At 37.1% G+C, this 12,848-nt stretch overlaps 1 long non-coding RNA gene across 2 annotated transcripts in view; it reads left to right on the forward strand.

Moving 5' to 3' along the window:
- The window catches only part of LOC148141790 (uncharacterized), a 41,430-nt gene that overhangs the window by 5,086 nt on the left and 23,496 nt on the right, over nucleotides 1–12,848 (forward strand). For both annotated transcript variants that reach the window (XR_015752445.1, XR_015752446.1), the window contains exon 2: nucleotides 10,988–11,107. This is a non-coding gene — a long non-coding RNA (uncharacterized LOC148141790). The remainder of the gene's footprint in view (nucleotides 1–10,987; nucleotides 11,108–12,848) is intronic.

Consider the following 12,848-nt stretch of genomic DNA (forward strand, 5'->3'; position numbering starts at 1 on the left):
CACTTCCATGTTTTGTCATCATACTTGCTCAATCCTTTCTTGCTTCAGAAATTGTCACTTGAGCCCAATTACAGTGTCATCTTCAACATCCTTCTCTGTTAATGTAATCTCTGTAGACAATTTAGTGGGAGAAGTGTCCAACTAGATTGTATGTTTTGCCTAACTCTAAGCTGCTGCCCGTTCTCATTTCGAAAAACATATTAAAAACCAATGAAAGGTCACCAACTTAAAAATTTAACTCCACTTTCTGTAGATGCTGCCAGGTCTATTAAATATTTCCAGAATTTGCTGCTGCTATTCCAAAAAAATTACATCTAATTAGATTATGTTACCTTGATACCCCTGAGGACTGTAAAACACGCTGAATGGATTGACTGACTGTATCAGCTGTGACCTTCTGTGGAATGCAGATCAATTAAATTCTACAACCTTACACTACAGTTTCAAACCTTTCAGAGTTCCACTTGTCTTTTCATCAGCTAATGGCGGAAATCAAAACACTTAGGAAATAATTTGAAAAATAATCTGGTCCTTTGAAGTCTGCCTGATTTTAAATGACACCACTTCCCATCCATTAATGTTGGCTCAGCATTTGAAAGATTGCTACAGTACCTTTTAGAATTTTCATTGCATTTTCTTTTTTTAATCATCTGTGAATTTGGAGTAACTATAAAGACTGCTGAGCTGAGAGTTGTTTAACCTTTCGTGGAGCTGAGATTTTGTCTGTTTGCATCCCTGTGTCTCTGGGTTTTATGAAAGTCAAACAAGCCCTTGCTTTCACTATGCACAATATAGCAACAATTGATTTAACGTAATACTGGGTCATATAGAAGGCTATTACATTTGATTTTCATTTTTTTTAGAATACTTTTTGACTAAAATTTCATTTAGCATTTTAAGATAACTGTGCATGTAAACTAGGTATGAATTTTTAAAAATTGTAATAATTATACATTTAGTACACATGTATAAATTTTCGAGTCCTCCTTCTCCTCTAATAAAGGAATTAATTAAGCAATAAAACATAGAATTATAAATAGACATACAGCATCTCAAGCCTGCTTCTCCACTAAACAGGGAGATAATGGCTGATTTGATAAACCTTGTCTCCATGATCCTGCCTTATCCCTTTAACCCTTGCTTCCCTAGTTAATCAAAAAACTGATTATTTCAGCCTTGAATATACTTAACAATCCAGCCTGACTCTCTTCAGTAAAGAATTCCACAGAAAGAAAAGTATTCTCCTCTCTTTTTTCATATAAGCAAGCCTTGAGATTACAGCCTCTGGTCTGAGACTCTCCCACAAGCTAGAAACAACCTTTCCACATGTGCCCTGTCAAACTCTGTAAAACTCTGCTATACTTCAACAATGTCTCCTTGCATTCTTCTAAACTCCAATGAGCACATACTGAACCTATTCTCTCTTTGCTCATAAATAAAAAATTCTACCATTCCCAGAATTACCCAAGAGATCCTCCCCTGGACTGCCTCCTCTCTTCATCATTTGGAGCAGTGAAATGTGGCATGCCTTTTATTTTTGTTTGATTTTCAGGATTCCCTCCACATTCCCATCCTCCCATTTAACTATTTCAAAATGGGATGAAGGAACATATCACACACTAAGCATTGAAGCATCACAATCTGCACTCAACAGCGCCAACACTGCATGGTGGATATTTCCCCTCAGTATGTTTACGATTTAGATTATTTAATTAATCTGTTAGAGATAAAACTTTACTCATTTAGAGAAAATATTCTTTTGGAGACAAAAGAATATCATAACAATTCTACTTGCAAAAATCTTGAAAATGTGTTACTTTATTTCAAAGTGTGAAGTGATAACATAAAGTCTAGCACAGATCAGACATGTTTTAATAATCTTAGGCGATAATGACTGGTGTACCATGTTATACTAAAGAGTCCTCCTTAATATAATACCAAAACTGATACATTCCATGCCCCAAACCAGCTGCCATTATGATCTTGCTGAGTGAGATCGCAGCAGTGGACTGATATCAGCTGGAGACTGCATTGAAAACATTCCAATCTCACTTAACACAGTGCTCATTAAAGTACCTAAAAAAAAGAACCAAAAAAAAATACTGCAAAAGTCTAGGTTAAATTTCCATCCACGCTGGATAGACAAAAATTGTGGGTAACCAAACCCATTGCATTTTCTAAAAGTAGTAAATTTGGTTAACAAAAACTAGATTTCCTTGCAAATGAATTTCTTAATTATATTTTATCTTCATTTCCCAAATATTATTCCACAATAAAGACATTTGAATGGAGTCTTTAATCAATACCACTTCAGCACTTGTACAGTTTCCAGTTTGTCCAATCCATCCATATGCATTAGAAAAAGTAAAGCAACCTCGACAGTGAGTGTAATTTATTCTTAGAATTCAAATAATACATCACTGACGTTATACAGTGCAAACACGACTATAAGTGGTATATAATATATTTATATACATTTGCATAAAATAAATGGGACAAAGTTGTAGTCCATCACATACACTCATTGTTTTATTGAATTTTAGAAACAGTCCAGTTTTATTCCTGCAGTTTATTAATCATCAAAAGCTCTTGAGTATTCCTCAGTTGCTAAATACACATACAGACGACTCAGCTTTAACTGTATACCTAGACAGAAAAGTGCAGTGAAGGACAAGAATTTTTTGTAACCATTAGTTCAACACATTCTTTCAGTCAAGTATGTGCTCATTCTGCACCACTTCCACCTTCACAATGCACAACTTAATAGTCTGAATATAGTCTGACACTTACAAAAAAAAGTGAGAAGTATAAGAAACATGAGTAGGACTGGGCATTTGACTTATTGAGCCTGATCCAGCAATCAATAGAATGATCTGATTCTGGCATTATCTTCCTTTTACTGTCTGCACCCCATAACTCTTGACTTCTTTGTAGATCAAAATCTACCTAACTCAGTCTTGAACATCGACAGTGACCCAGTATCCATTAGTCTCTGTGGAAGAGTTATAAGGATTAACAATTCTTCAAGAAAATAAACTCCCCCCTCCTCACTTTTAAATGTGAGACCCTTACCCTCAATCTTGGATTCACTCAATATGGGAAACGTCTTCTCAGCATCTACCTTGTCAAACCTCCTTAACTTTACATGTTTCAATTAGACCACTTCTCAGTATTCTAAACTCCAATGAGTGTAGACCCAACCAGCTCAACCTTTCCTCATAAAACAAACCTTTCATCCAATGAATTAACCATATCCCTGAACTGTTTCTAATATAAATATACAGAACAACCTCTGTTATCTGAACATCAATTATCCAAATTGCAGATTATCTGAACAAGATCTCAATGTCCCATAAAAATGTTGTCTGTTATCTGAACAATCTGTTATGTGAACAATCAGTTATCCAAGCAATATACTCCCCACTCGTCTTATTCGGATAATCAAGGTTGTTGTGTATATGTCCTTAAGTAAGGAGGCAAAACTGCACACTATACTCGAGCTATAGTTTTGCCAATGCTTTGTATAGTTGTAGCAGGACTTTCTGCTACCTGCCAATCTCCCTTCCCACCTATCCGCTTCACCCTTCCCTCTGACCTATCACCTCCGTCCCCACCCCCATTCATCCAATGTACTCTTTGCTACCTTCCCCCACCCTTCTCTCTGACGTATCACCTCCATCCCCACCCTCATTCACCTATTGTACTCTTTGCTAGCTTCTCCCCAACACCACCGTGCCCCCCCCGCTCCCATTTAGCTCTCCACTCTGGAGGCTTCCTGCCTCTATTCCTGATGAAGGGCTTTTGCCCAAAACGTCGATTTTCTTGCTCCTCGGATGCTGCTTGACCTGCTGTGCTTTTCCAGCACCACTCTGATCTAAACTCTGGTTTCCAGCATCTGCAGTCCTCACTTTTGCCTTTCTGCTTTTATAGTCTATCCAGCTGCAATAAAGGCAAACTTTCCATTTGCCTTTCTGGTTACTTGTACCTGGATGCTAACTTTGTATGATTCTTTTACAAGAACACCCTAATCTTTCTGTAAGGCAGCATTCTAAAATATTCTGTCATTCAATTCTTCCTGCGAAAGTGAACAGCTCCATATTTTTCCACATTATAATCCATCTGGCAAATTTTATAACCAGTACCTAACCAATCCATATTCCTTTTCAGAGCCTTTGTATTCTTCAGAAAATTGATTTTCCTACTTATCCTATATCATCAGTAAATTTGCCTACAATACAGCCTGTTCCTTCATCCAAGTCATTAATATATATTGTAAATAACTGAGGACCTAGCATTGATCCCTGATGTACTCCATTAGTTACACTTTGCCAAAATAAAAATGATCCATTTATCCCAACGGTTTCCTACTCTATCTATGCTAATATCTCATCCCAAAATCACCCGCTCTAATTTTGTCCAGTAACCTTTTATATTGCAGCTTATCGATTGCCAAGTCTAAAACCAATACGTCCTTTATCTCCTTTATCAACCCCCAACAAGTACTTTAGCAAATAGTTAAACATAATTTCTCTTTCATAAGGCAGGTTGACTCTCCTTGATTCCAGTTTGAGTTTCTCATTATTATGCTATAACTTCATTAATAATAGATTCTAGCAATTTCCCAATGATAAACATTAAGCTAACTGGTCTGTAGTCTTTTGTAATCTTCCTCCCTCTTTTCTTGAATGTAAATGTCGCACCGGATCCTGGGGAATTTTGAAAGAGTACAGCCAGTGCAAGCGCTATCTTCACAGTTATTTCTTTTAAAGCCCTAGGATAAAGGCCATCAGGTCCATAGGACATAGTCTTTAATTGATCACTTTATTCTAATGATCATGATTGTTTTAATTTCAACCCCTTTGTCTCTTGATTTTCTCTTAACCTTGAGATGCTTTTTTGTGTCTTCTACTGTGAAAAGCGAAAGAAGATATTTGGTCTATTTCCTTATTTCCCATTACAATTCCACAGTCTCACCCTCTAAGGGAACTACACTCACTTTAGCTGCTGTTTTGCTTTTCCTATACCTGTAGAAACATTTACTGTCTACTTTTCTATCTTTTGCTGGTTTTCTCTCATACTCTAATTTCTTCCTTTTTATCCAGCCTTTACTGTTTTCTAAAAGTTGTCTAATTTTCTGGTCCTCTATGAATCTTCACAGCATTGTACATCTTTTGTTTTAATCCACAATTTTATACCACGCTTAACTTAGTTAGCCAAGGATGATGCATCCTTTTATAAAGCCTTTCTTTCTCAATGGAATATATCTTTTTTGAGCATTGTGAAATACCTTCTTAAAGGTCTGCAGCTGTTTGACCACCACTTTACATTGTAACCTATTTCCCCAATTAATTTTGGCCTACTCTCTCTTCATATCCTTGTAATTGTCTTTATTTAAGTTTAAGACGGAGGTCACGGATCCCTGATTGTCACCCTCAAATTAAATTTAATTTTCTATAATGTTATAATCATTCTTGGTCCAAGAATGATCTTCATTGAGATTGTTAATTAATCCTATCTCATTATATATTTCAATGTAAAATAATCTATTCCTTAATTGGGTCCAAAATTTATGATATTAAGAAATTGTCCCAAACACTCAACAAACTCATCCCCAGACCAATTTGATTCATCCAAACAAAATGAAGATTAAAATCACCCATGATTATTGCAATACCTTTCTTAAAAGCCCCCATTATTTCTTCTCTTATCCTGTGTCCTACAATGTAACTACTGTGTTGCCCAGTAACCCCCCTCGACAACAGTTATTGGGTTGGCACATAGAGGACAAGAGTCAAGCCTGTATCAACTAATCACTAACTATATTAGTTTAGATAAGTACAATTCACACCATTTGATTAGGAAATAGTTAAGAACAGGCATGCAATTCATACAAGGCTATAAACTGGACGCACACCCATTGGTTTCCATGACATTCCCTCCTCAACAGTCAACAATACTAAAGACTAATACCCGAGAATGGTATTACACAGCCCAGGTGATTTCTGCCAAGTCTCAGGGTTATCTCCACGCATCCAAGCATGTGTTCCGCAACTTCACAAAAGTTGCTCTCTTGAGTTTTTGCTGCTGGCATACCAAAATCCTTCATGTTTATCCCTTTTCCTCATCTTCCCACACTGCAGTATCTTGTCCTTGTTGGGTCTTAGCTCGGTGCTAAGGCTCTATAGGATCACTCCAAGGACACCATTAAGATTACCTCATTATTCTTCCTCCAAATAAGCTTTTACACCATATCTCATCACTTGGAGCTGCTCTGATTCAAGCCAGCCCACGCCAGCAGCTGGGGCTCGGGTAACTTCACTTCACAAGCTGCTGTTTTATGTGTGAACCGCCCCGGGACAACAACTGTCCATACCCACCTACAGACCATCCCAGAAGTGACTTCTTTCTTTTGTTATTTCTAATCTCCATCCCAAACTAGTTCTACAACGTAATCTTCCAATGGAGTTTTTTGATTTTTTTCTCTTTAGTCAATTTTGCCCATTTTAAGACCAGAAGACATTTCAGCAAAGTAGGCCATTCAGCCCATCGAGTGCATTTCGCCATTCAGTGAGATCTTGGCTGATCTGATCATCCTAATTTCAGTACCCTGCCTTATCCCCTAATTTTTATTCAATTTTGCCTCACTCTTCTCCTTTATTCACTGACGTAGTTGTTCAAATGCTGTCCACCATCTGCTATATTGTCCAAGTGACCAGATAGACTGTCCCCTCCCTAACCCTGAATAGATTATGAATTCCCCACAGAGTCATCATCAAACCACTGATTTTAAAAAACTATTCAGCTTCTTAACTCTAAACTGCCTAAAATGACCAAATGACTTCTGCAACTTTCAGTTAGGCACAGAGGATTTGCTTTCTCAATTTTCTAACTTTTTGGTCCAAAATCATAACCAAGGTTTGCATCAAGGACACAACAATTCATAATTAAAATGGCTCTAGGGTCTTAAGTCTCAATTACATAATGAAATACTTCCAACTTTTCATTTTAGTAAAAATATTTATTGGATTTAAAGATAATCCAGCATTAAGCTTTATCCTCACTGTTTTAGATGGGATTGGGGGAACAAGGACTATCAGACAGTTACACTTATCCATGTGTTGTACCAACTGCCACATTGTCATTTATATCATGGGTTCTATAAGAATGGCAACCATTTTATTGCCCAGGCTCTATCTGGACACTCATGCAGACACAGTGTTCTTTTTGCTATGTGTTTGTTTATTCCAAAGCTAGGATTTTGGTTCCAATCCTTGTCAAAAAGTCTGCATTTGATGAAAACACTAGATGATGCAGGAACTATATTTTCAATTTACTGATAGCTTATTGAGTGTTCAGACACAAACTTTTACCAGTTATTGTTTGCTATTTGCGTTTTCTACCATGTACTTTTCTCTGATACCAAGTGGAGATGTTGAATGATTGACTGAAATGTTGATTTAACATATTATCATGCCCTTAAACTTTATTACATTGCATTTCCATTGGCGTCTCCAGTTTAATGATGCTTTTTATGATGTAACTTTACATTACGTGCAGGATCACATTTCTGTTCTAATTCATCTTAAGTGCTTTTATTTCTTCAGGTCTGCTTCTCCTACTATCTTGCCACTGTAATTATTTGCAGTACTATGTTTCCTACAACAGAGCCAAGTCACTTACGAGCTTTAGTGACGTCTAACTGGGATCCATACTGCAATGCACCTTTTCTGCTTCCTGTGCATTGTATTTGTAATGGAAAGAACAAGTGAACATTAACAAAGCGCAAAAAAACTCTAGATCAATCTGAATAGTGTCCAAGTGCACTGAGTAGTATATGGCAGGTTTGCACGCAAACTGTTTGCTACTTAGACCTGAATTTCAACCAGATGGATAGACCATGTGAAATGAAAATTGAATGTTTAATGAGATAAAAAATTGTGAATCAACCAAGTATCGTTTGGTCCATTTATTAAATAAATTAATTATAAACAGTTTGAAATCAAACTGGACAGGCACTAAATACAATAGCAAGGGTGTTTTGAATGTTTGGAGGCAACATTTTATGTAGATATGTTAAAAAAAAGCATGATATATCGATCACCATTTTAAGTGGATGTTGCAATCTCAATATCTAATTTGATGGGTAGAGAGTATTCCTGGTATCTTAACCAACAATTACCCCTCAACCAACAGCATAAAACATGCAATTTATCATCCTTTTAATTTGTTGCTAATTGAACCGGACATTACTGTGCTCATATAGCTGTACAATTGTTCTGCCTAACCACATGGACTATACTTCAAGGCATAACATAAAATGCACAACTCTTTTGTTATTTCATAAGAGGTCAGTTGAGTCCAACAGCAAGCAGATCGCAATTGACTAATGAATAGGCCAAAGGACATTCACTTGATTTACAGATTACTATCTCCTTAAACCTTCCAATCTCATTTTGGTTTTGATTCACTTTCTAGACCAACATTGTAAAGGTAAGTTTGAAACATAATATTAGGGGCTTTTGTGGTGTCCCTATCTGGATCAGAAAGCTAGGATTAAAGACTCAACGACCACAGAGATACATCATACCCTGTCCAAACATGTTGATGAAAAATAATTTGAATCATGTTGGGAGCAGAGTAGCAAAAACATTATCTGGTTTTTGCTTGAAGTCATGCTTTTTTATTCTATTATATCCATTGGTAAAAATGATCAATTTTACGGGTTTTCTGTAATTTTCCAACTTTGAGATTTAACTTTTCGATATTTCTTAAGTGTTTGCTAAGCATTCAATCATAAGTGAAAAACTGCTAAAAAAAAAGTCCCCTCTTCAGAACTGGGAACATAATAGTGCTTCAGGAAAATAACAGTTTTTGAGGCAATGGCTGATTTTCTACAGAGAATCAATAGTTGTGTAATCCACAAAAGAAGAGTGATAACTCATTTACCATAGGTTGAATAAACCTCTGATGGAGAGCTGTCAGAGGAAATGGTGGAGGCTGGTACAATTGCAACATTTAAAAGGCATATGGATGGGTATATAAATAGGAAGGGTTTAGAGGGACATGGGCCAAATGCTGGCAAATGGGACTAGATTAGGTTAGGATATCTGGTCGGCATGGTCGAGTTTGACCGAAGGGTCTGTTTCAGTACTGTACATCTCTATGACTCTACTGAAATCATGACTGAGGAATTGGAGTTATTAATTTGATTAAAGTTACCATATTCATTAAAGTTTCTTTGACCAGTACTCTACAAATACCTACTTGTAAGAAACAACATTCACTGACATCAGTGATTAGCTGTACCAGTGCTCTCAATCGGGTAATTCTACTGCATTATTGAAAATTAACCACAGTGGGGCAGAACAGCTTGAATCATTATGCTGAACAGTCAGTGCTTTACAGGGTTTTTAGGTCTGATCTAAATAGTGACAGAGTTTGGATTGAATACTTTAAGCTACCGACACGAGGAGCCCATATTACTCAACTTGATCCTAGTCAACGCACAGCTCGATTGTTAAGAAAGAGTTTGCTGGAGTTAGCATTTTTATTAACTACAAATAGAAACAGGTTCACAATTGGTATCTATCACAACATATTTAATAATTTTACTCAACTATTCCACTGAATGTTTGTAGTACATAGAGCTGTTTCCTGATGCAACCTGACAGTGCGTTAAATGCTTTTAATGAATAAAGTCTAAAAGATAATTAGTGAATATTGTACTTTTCAATCAAAGCTTTCTTCCACATTAACAAATAATTAGGCATTCTGTCTGTTCCTTGTTTGCATTGAAATTTAAGCAGCATTCCAGTGTGACTGAATCTAGACCTGTGCTTAATGCTTTTTCTGTACACAGAGTTTCATATATTGAGCAGTTCAAAGCTGGTTTTACATTTGAGCACTGATACATCTCTGCAACATAACTGCTGAAACTTATGTAATTAGTGCTCTAAAACCTATTTTGTTCCAGTGTGTTATCCCAGAGTAATGCTCACATCGAATAGGAAGGCATGTGCCAGCAGAGGTCCAAACTGAAGGATAGAGTTGGAACTAATGTAGCTAACAGACAGCTGAGGGATATCAGGTACTAAAGTCTGTCAAACCATGACACATGGCAGTTTTCAGGTGTTATCAAACTATTCCAGGGAGTGTGAGAGAGGAGATCATTTACATTAGGACTAAGCTCATATGTAAACCAGTGAGTCAATCTAGATATATAGCATAGATCAAATAGGCAGTGGACATCTGTTGCATTTGCCTTGTGTGCTCCGCCTCAGACCTAGGCTATTTTTGTGCCTAGATCTAATTTAAGTACTGTAGTGATTGGAACTAAGTCAGCCCAGATGGACCTCATAGTAGGAGCAGATCACTGCAGATGCTGGAATCTGTACTAAAATCAAATGCTGGAGATCACAGTGGGTCAGACAGCATCCATGGAGAGTGAATAAGCTAGCGTTTCAAGTCTAGAGGATTCTTCACCAGAGCTGATGTGAAGTGTGGAGGGGCAGCATTTATGCAATCGTAGTGTGGGGGAAGGAAGTGTGAGTGGAGTGATGGAGGGGAAAGGTTACGGATAGTGCAGATTAAAGGATCAGAATATATTTTTTCCATTCAATGTCACTACTGCTTCCTCCTTTCTTGCAATGTCTTCTCTAGTTAAAGTATTTATTTTGTATTTTTGCCTCCACAAAAAGATCTTTTTGGTCTTAAGTAGGTTCTGCCTTCCAATTCACAATCCTTTTATTGTTTATGTTCATAAAAATATTTCTATTATGCCATATCATTTTTGTCATGTGAGCTATTTGACCTCCTCATACTGTACCTTTCCCCTGTGTCTGTAATATCTGGATTTTTTATATTCAGTTTACTTCTCTACTTTGCAATGCACTTCACAAATGTTACAAGCGCTAGTTTTCGGTTTATTGTAACCATTGTATTTTCCATCATTAGAAGCTTTTAATGTCCTTCCTTTTTTTCCTTATAGGCATGTGTCTACACTGTACCCAAACCCTTTGCTCTTTGAAGGCTTCCTCTGTTTTGCCAATAAAAGTCTGACTGTAAACCATCTAGGAATCTAGGCCAGATTCCTTTTCAACTAAATGATGTGAGCCCTCCCCCAACAAAGTATCTTTGTAGTCTTGAATTTATCAGATTCTTTTCATTTACTACTCTAATCCTTATGCTATTGTGATTACTGTTTCCTGATTTTGTTCCAACAAAATATTCGCCACTTGTCACACTTATAATTCTCCAAAAATGAGAGCCAGCATTGCTTCCTTCTTTACTGAGCTAGAATCACACTGATCAAAAATATTTACTTATACACAATTAAGGAGTTCTCTCTCCCATCTTCCCTTTGTTCCTTACATAAGATTAACTATAATAATTATGGATTGTTCCACAGGAATGCTCTTCACTGAGCTGCAGTGAACATATTTTTCAGCAGGCCTGTGTTAAAATTCTTTTGCTTCCTCATTATCTTCCATTTCATCAGTTCCATTTGGCTTGAAATATGGAACATCCCCCCCATGGTCCTTGGTATGTTACCCGTCTTGAAGGGTTTGGCGGTACAGCAGACTCCAACCATTATCATTTTTTACAGTATTGGAGGAAGCCAGTAAACTTGTCCAAGCAGCTGAATTGTTGCTCAAAAAGGGTTCTAGTTGAAGATCAAACTTGATTGCTGAGTATGGGTTCATGAAAAGGTCATGAGCTAAATGTCCACAAATCATTCTTGCCTCCAAAGTTCCAATCTCTCACTTACATCAGTTGAAAAAGATAATTGGGTTCAGAGGTGATATGGCCAGAGAAGATAATAGAGAAGAGGGATTTTGCAATAACTGAACAGAGCCAGGAGAGAACCAAACAAGCATCTTGGCTTGGAATAGGTGGAATTAAACACTGATGGGAATCTAACACTTCCTTGTTAACAGACAGAAAGAGGAAAGAAGAGGGGAATGACAAATGCTGCTTTGTCCAGTGACCAAATGGGTAATATATGATTTGTTTGGATCTGTAACTAGGCTCAAATATGAAAGGAACAAAAAAGCGACAGCGTATGCATTACTATTTGCCAATACTGAGTCAAATGTTGGACAGACCAGAGGCTCAGTCTGTTGACCATGAGCATGTATTTTGAGCACCAACAGTATTTAAAGATAGTAGGTGACTTCCTGGTGTAAACTGAAAGGCTGATCATTCCAGCTTCACTATGGGAAGATATCTGAGATAACACACCAGGGACACTGGAGAAATGCAGAGCCAGGGCTCAGTCATCGGTATGGTAGCCAGTGAGCTCAAAAGAGATTCAACGTCTCATAGCTGATTCTGAACTTTGCATTATTCACAAACTTGACCATAGATAGGTACCACTTTCTCCAATAGACTATAAGAACAGACTTATTCATATTTGACAGAAAGTCATGTTTTATTACTGTTGACTATTTTTCATGGTGGATAGAGATGAAAAACTTACATGTCATCACTTTGGATTGTCAGAGGATCTTTCATGAAGTGGTTGGAAGGCATGTGGTTTCCCTGATGTGATTGTGTTGGAGAATGGACCATATTTCACTAACGAGTGCTTCAGCCACTCTGTGGCCAGTTGGGGTTTGAAGTTGTCACAACCTTGCTGAGAAACCACAGTTGAATGGGAAAGTTATTTGTGGGGTATAGATAATCAAGTCATTTTGAAAGAAAATGCTGACGGTTATACTGCATTGCTAATTTACTGATCTGTCCCACACTAGTGTGGTTTCACTATTAGAATTGCTGATTGGTAGAAAGCTAAAGACTCAGTTACCTGTCTTATCTAAGATGTTGACCCCATAGTTACACTCATAGTA

The sequence above is a fragment of the Chiloscyllium plagiosum genome, unplaced genomic scaffold, assembly GCF_037043375.1.
Source record: "Chiloscyllium plagiosum isolate Xiang-an unplaced genomic scaffold, Cpla_swu_hap1 HiC_scaffold_32, whole genome shotgun sequence".
In the NCBI taxonomy this organism is placed as follows: domain Eukaryota; kingdom Metazoa; phylum Chordata; class Chondrichthyes; order Orectolobiformes; family Hemiscylliidae; genus Chiloscyllium; species Chiloscyllium plagiosum.